General features: G+C 32.9%; 1 long non-coding RNA gene across 1 annotated transcript; it reads right to left on the reverse strand.

Moving 5' to 3' along the window:
* Nucleotides 1-472: 472 nt before the first annotated feature.
* Nucleotides 473-6810, reverse strand: LOC126890569 (uncharacterized). Its single transcript, XR_007700369.1, has 2 exons — nucleotides 6627-6810; nucleotides 473-657 (listed from the first exon to the last, which is right to left on the reverse strand). It is a non-coding gene; the product is annotated as an uncharacterized LOC126890569 (long non-coding RNA).
* Nucleotides 6811-7546: the final 736 nt, after the last annotated feature.

Below are 7546 nucleotides of genomic sequence, written 5' to 3' on the forward strand. Positions count from 1 at the left end.
CTGTTTACATACGTTTTTAATTTCTTCTGTTGTTAATCTTATTGGCGAATCTACTATTGCAATTCTATCTTGGTTTTGGTTTCCATGTTTTTGAAATTCGACTCTTTTCTCTACAAAAAGTTCTTTGAAATACTTTTCCCAGTCTTCAAGTTTTATGCTCTGTATTGTCTTTATTCTTTTCATTTCTCAATGTTTTTTTAGCAATTTCCAGCTTTCTTGGCAGTTTTTTTCCCAAGACTCGTTCTTTTTCTTAGAAATTTTTCTTCGTACATCTGCTTGTTTTTCTGTATATTTTATTTTGTTTTGTAATTATTTGGAAATTAAATATTGTTGTTATTGTTGTCTTTTACATTTTATTTCTCTCTCTAATTCATTATCCCAAGTTATCGTTAACCTAAGTCTTCTACAGAATCTAAATAGGATTTAGTAGTTGGTGTTCATAATTTAAGAAGGTGAAACCAAACGAAAATGATTCAATTTAACACTTTATTAATTAAACTTTATCACATTATTTAGTTTAGCCAAGGGAGGCACAAACACATTGGCCTTGGTAACAAATACCTCCAATGTAGTCGGAGCTCTCGGATGTGCATTCTTTACTGCATGCGTTACATTCGCAGTCTGCTCCAAGTCCAGCAGCACGAGGAGCTTCTGCACCTGCAAACCAAAGTTAGATATTAATATTGTTACAGTTCCCAATATTACGTAGGCCGGTCCTGACCCGTCCACCGACTACCGAATCTTCAAGGTGTCGAACGAGCCGAGAACAAGTTTCGACCCCTTTCACTCCTTTTATTCGCCGGCGCCAGAATGTCTAGATACATTTATAATAGTTCTATTCATTCGGTATTATTCTTTTTGTTCCAGGCCCGGTCTAGAATAGTGGAGAACATAGGCTCGTAGTATATAAGTCAAATTGTACGGGCTTTAGAGTTCAGTTGTTAAACTGAATACTGCGTGTTGTAAATTGTTTTAATCAATTCAATATTAATATCCAGTTGCACCAACAACTAATCGATTGATTTGGATTGCCTGTTTATTTTAAAATATAATTGTCAAAAAACTGTCAAATTAAAAACAGAAATTTTAACGATTCTCCCAAAAAATTTTAAATTTTAACTTTTTTCGAACCCCCTCCGTGGCTCAGTGGTAAGAGCGCCTGCCTTTGGATCGAAAAATCCGAAAGGTTGTGGGTTCGAATCTCACCAGTGTCAGAAATTTTTCATTTATTATAAATTAATAAATGAATATGGTTTCTGTCCTTGTGGGATCGGTACTCACCGGAGGGACCGCAGACGTTCGGATACAATTAGCGTCTCTTTGCAAAGACAATGACGTCGACTTTGCAAAGTAACAAGACACTTACTCAACATACACACTACACATTACTCCCCTGACTTAGTGATAAGTTATACAATTACGTGGCTAAAGGTTCTAGTTCTAAACCAAGGCCAAAATCAGAGAAAAAAAAGTGTTCTGTTATTATATTTGATGGTAAAAAATTTAATATTTTTCGGGAGAATCGTTAAAATTTCTATTTTTATTTGACAGTTTTTTGACAATTATTATATTTCAAAATAAACGTGCAATCCAAATCAAAAAATCAATCGTTTATTTGTTGGTGCATAAGTGTGTATTATAAATAATTGTAAATATTAAAATAAATAAGTAATAAGTGTGTGTAATAAAAGAATATATATTAAGTGTTTTTATTTAAAATATAAGTGTTTAAACATATAAATAAAGCATAATTAGCTAAAGAGCTCTAACCCATAAAACAGTTAAACAATTTGAGATACGTCTTCTAAGTTGCAGTTTTTATTTATCTTTTTCAAATAATCCAAAATTTTGATAGTGAAACTAGACAAATATTAAATGAATCTGATGAGAGAACAGACAACAAAAACTTAAACCATAGAGTGAAGAAGAAGAATTTTGTAAATGATCTACATTGTTAGATCCATTACACCCATATTAATCAAGGAGTCTAATCAAAGTACATATAGTAGATGAGTGAGTTCGTTTCCCTATGGTTAATGTAAAAGGGATTATCATTGGGCGTAAGCGCAAAATTTCGCGCCAATGTGTTTTAAATGCATTTATTTTTTTGGAATCCTGAAAAAAATAAAAAGTAAGTATTTTTGAAAAATTTAAATGCAGAATGAAAGATTGCATTTTGATTTAAATGCAGAATGAAAGATGTATTCCAAAGAAAAAAAAAAGATTGCATTATTGTCGAGGCTCGAACGTCCTTGAAAACTTTTATAATGTTTATTTTAATTAAGTTATAGGAGTGGAAAAAGAGAATATTTAGTGCGATTGTTAATTTCACATATCTCATTAAAAAAGAATGTGTGTGTACTTTGTACGCACGTAAGAAGTTATACTTCTATTATATGATTTAAACGAAATTAATATACTTTTTATTTGTATTTTCTTTAAATATTAAACTAATTTATACTTACTACTTCTCAAACATTTTTATTAAAACAGTGCCAAAAATTAAAATAATACAAGAATAAAACACACAGAAACACATTAAAAATGCCAAAAATGATTTCTGAACATTAATTGTCGGATATTTTTTTAACTAATTACGTATTTTCTGAAAATAAAATTACATAATAAATATACTAACAATCATAAAATGTATAAAAAAAAAATTAAAAAAATAAAAGTTTCTATTGGGATTCGAACCAGCTTTTATCAGCGCGGTTGGTATTGGGGTTCATTCGCCTTGAACGCTTCGCTACGGAGACAATGCGTCATTATTTGCGAAGATCGACTAACTAAACGGATTAAACTTTTGACATTTTGAATTAAATCAAATTATTTTGATTTTGAATTGAAATGATTTAGAATTGAAAAAATACAACAAAACATAGAGTAAGAAAACAATATATTAGGTGAATATTGATAGAATTTTTGATGGTAATCAAATTATGTAAATAAAAGTATTACATACTAATCATACTATGTATTTTGGTAGGTTCAAATAGGTAGGTACCTACCTATGGAATTTTTTATTAGGATACTGATATATCAATTATTACGTACCTGTTGCTTTTAAAAACTATTTAAAAGTCACTACAGTTATAAAACTTTCTTGTTTCTGTCCTCACAACAATAAAACTAATATATTATACAACATTTGTTTACCTCCATATTGAACAATTATTTATTATTGATTCAACATCCAATCAGAGCCCGTATAACGACTAATACCATACCATACTGTCAGTGTGCGCATGCGCGCAAATCATCAATAAATTCACCCTCAATCTCAATCGCGCCTAAAGAAGTATAACTTCAAAAAACTTTTTGGTTATTCTAAGAAGCTTGGTGCAGATTACAAAGATTTGATCATGGTAAGGTCAAAAAAACCTTACCATGATCAAATCTTTGTAATATGTAATGTAAATTTTTGTGTGAGAGTCTTTTGTGTCCGTATTTGATGTTTTTAATGTTCCAACTTCAAACCAACAACACCATTGGACAGTTTTTTTTTCAAAAAGTCAGACAAAGTTTTTTTCCACCAATAAAAACTGCATAAGAAGTAGAAGTTTTTTTATATCTTACATGGGATCCCTTTCTCTTCATAGTGGTATTTTGAAATTTTTGACCATAGCTCAATAGCTCTGAAGATGGCTTTATAAGCCGAAAGCGATCAGCTAAGATTTATATATTTTACACACTTCATGGAGAATACCTAAACAACTTACGTTTCGCCAATTATATAGTCATAGTAGCTGAGGATCTAGGTATGGCAAGAGAGATGATACAGGAACTACCGAAAACAAAAATAATGACAAATTTGGTACCCAACCAGAACATAAGTATTGTGGAATAGAAATAGTACTCGTAGATAGATATAACCTGGGACATGAAATTACGATTGGCAGGGATAACCAGACTCATGAACTGAAGAGAAGAATCGGCCTTGGGTGGACAGCATTTGGAAAACTGAGAGAAACTTTTAAAAGTGAGTTGCCCACATCCCTAAAGAGAAAGGTATTTGATCGTTGATCAGTGCGTCCTACCAGTCTTGACGTACGGATCAGAAACACTTACCTTAACTAAACCCTCGGCTACCAAACTAAGAGTCACGCAGAGAAGAATGGAGCGGTTAATAATAGGAATAACTCAGCGTGACAAAATCAGAAACGAATAAATCAGGAGAAGAACAAAGGTGACTGACGGCATCGAAAAGATAGCCAGGTTGAAGTGGAGATGGGCAGGACACATAGCCAGAATGACAGATGGGCGATGGACAAAGAGGTTATTAGAATGGAGGCCCAGAGAAGACAAGAGAAGCGTCGGTCGATTGCCTACAAGATGGAATGACGACTTAAGAAAGCTAAATAAAAACTGGATGAGAGCGGCAGGATAGATGGGGTTAGAAACGAGGGGAGGAGGCCTATGTTCAGCAGTGGACTTTTGAGGCTGGATGATGATGACACACTTCAAAAGTACGCTTCTCTCTGTTTTTCAGTATTAAGTATTAGCTGAAATATTGACAAGCTCGTTAAGGAAAGCTCGGCTCGTTTCAAATTCAGCTCGGCATGGCTCGAAAAAAATTTGATTCGGCGTGAAGCTCGGCTCGCAAGAAACTAACCGGCTTGAGCTCTAAGCTCGGCTCGTCAAACGAGCCGAGCGTCGAGCCGAACCGAGCTAAGCTCGAGCTTGACCATTCCTAATAGTGATCGCCAACGTAGGGCAATTCTGGTATGGCACGTGAAGAAGAACAGGGCCGCGTTTAGGTCAATTGCCGCCCTAGGCAATTCTCTAGTAGCCGCCCTTCAAGCATGTACCATTTTTGCGAAAAAAAATGCAAGCAGAATTTTTTAATTAGGGAGCGTTCAAGTATTATGTAACACGATTTTTGAAGATTTTTGACCCCCCCCCCCTTCCCCCCTTCGTAACGCAATTTTTGAAGATTTTTGACCCCCCTCCCAACCTGCGTTACGTAATACTTGAACGGTCCCTTAAATAAGAAATGTATTGTTTGGAAATGTATTAAAATGAGGAACATAGAATTTATAAAAAATAATATTTTACACAAGTGAGAAGAACAAAAATCACACTGATCACAGTAAGGTATGAATTCACTTTTGACCGGTGAAAATAAACACAGAATGTTTTACATAAAAATGAAAAATTATGATTATGTATAATTTGCAATTTGCACTAGTATTTTAAATTAAATAGTAATATTATAAACTAGTATTTTTTTCTATATTAGATAATTTTTTATCTTTTCTTAATACATTTTGATAGGATCACTTTTCTACTTTCATTTGGCATACGCAGAATTGTCCTATCTTCATTATTTTCTGTCATTTGTTATTGCAAAACAAAGGTCTCTGGGATAAACAAATAGAATACCTAACTTTTAAACTAATTAATGGATCGGTCTCAAATTTTGGGAGTTTGTTATGTACCAACTTTGAGTAAAGCGAAACACTACAGTTCTAAGTTATTTTTAGGAAAACTTATTAATAAATAACGATTTTCAGTTATTTTGCAGTTTACGAAGCTACAAATTAACCTTTTGACTTTCAAAAACCGTCATTTTGAAGGTTTTCAATGTTCTAAAAAAATAAATTTTGTAATTTTATGTCAACTATTTAGCTTTTTAATTGAGTGCAAAAAATGGAAAAAATCGCGTTGATTGCACCAAATTGTTAATAATTAAAAAACACGAACTCTAGGCAGGAAACATGATGGTTTTCATCCTATAGGTCAAGTCCACAATAACTAAAAAGTAGTCAGCTACCTTGATATTAATTTCATTGTCCCGAACATGGTCTATTTCTTGCTTATTTCCCTGGCTGGAGTATTATATCAGTGAGACGACACGAATATTATCTCCTTGTAATAATTCAGTTTGAAAATCCCAACTCTAACTCGATTTCCTACTGGTAATCTTTAGTTTCTGCAATATGTGCAATATTGATGTGATCAGTCAATTCACCGTCTTTGCGGAGCTTCTGGCGGCCCAATAATCACTAAATTTATGACTTCCGTTTTTTTGGATGAATAGTGTTAGGTTTAAGATAACAGAATGCTATGTTTGTTTTATTTTTGATATGAATGCAATTTCTTTTATTTAGAAACGAACGCCCACTTCTATTTCATTGATGGATGAATGATGAATATACATATTTGTTATTCGATTTTAATTTTTAAATACAAATATTTTTTTGTACAGTATTTTTGCCGCCCCAGGGGCGTCATTTTATAGGGTTAGGGGAGGAAGTTGCCCCCTCCCCTGAAACTGAAAATGACTGAAATTTACAAAAAATACTTTCAGTTTTCATCATTACATCATATAATATAATGTATTGTATATTATATAATGCTTGCCCCCCCCCCCAATCAAAATTTCAAGCCCCTATGCCGCCCTCTCACAATTTGCCGCCCTAGGCAGCTGCCTATATTGCCTAATGGATAAAGCAGCCCTGAAGAAGAAGATGCATGTAGCAGCAAAATTAATTAGATAAAGACAATTTTGTAGTAAAAGTATAAATAAATAACCATAAATAAATATTTTACAATAAGTTGAAAAAAATAGGTACATGAAAAATATTCTAGTTACAAAATATACGCATGGATGTCATATTTACCTTTGACAGCACCGGCGCTGACTTCTTGGGTAGCCAAAACGGCTACAAAGACGGCTGCCAAGAGAACGAGTGTAAGTTTTGCCATTTTGAACGTTTTTCAATTATAAAATTACTTGCAATGGTCCGGTTTATATATACGATAGAAAAACACTTCAACTATACATAGTGATAGTACTACTTTGTATATAATGCGTCTCAATTAAAGATAAATATCAAGTGTATATTTATCTCTTACTCGACAAGGACAACTTTGCATGACAACGTAACAGATAAAAAAAAAACGAATTCTGTATTCTTTGTCATTGATTTAAAATTTGATGTTTGTAACGTTGCCAGATTTACCATTTTTCTCATATCATTAGTCACTTTGGTTTTTAAATACTTACAACATACAACACCCTGTATATTGAAATCTCCACTTCAATACCAGTTCAGCCGTATACAACACTTTCTATTTTATGTAGTCAGGAACATCCCTAGAAACGCCTAATACATTCCTAAATTAATTTCTTCCTAACTACCTAACCAAGTGTTTAAAATGTCCTCAGTTGTTAGTTTGACAATGTCCTAAATGGTAGAATGTGCCTATTACATTTGTTTATATTTCTCTAGAAATTAATATGGAATCTGGATACTGGTTTAGTTTTATAAATTCTACTTTTCAAGTATCCTCAATAAAAAATCTTTGGTATTCAAATCCGGTGAACGAGGAGGCCATTCAGTACTACTTAATCTACCAATTCACCGTCCGAGAAACACTTAACGAAAAAGGTACGTAATATTAATAAAAATGTTAATTCAGACAACAAAAGCAATACTTAAAATATGTCCAATTCTTGGTTTTATTGGAACAACAATGCGATGTTCATCAATTCATTATGTTCGTTAGTTGATCCAATGTATTACGTTTATTGAATGGA

This window comes from Diabrotica virgifera, chromosome 8 (assembly GCF_917563875.1).
Source record: "Diabrotica virgifera virgifera chromosome 8, PGI_DIABVI_V3a".
In the NCBI taxonomy this organism is placed as follows: Eukaryota; Metazoa; Arthropoda; class Insecta; order Coleoptera; family Chrysomelidae; genus Diabrotica; species Diabrotica virgifera.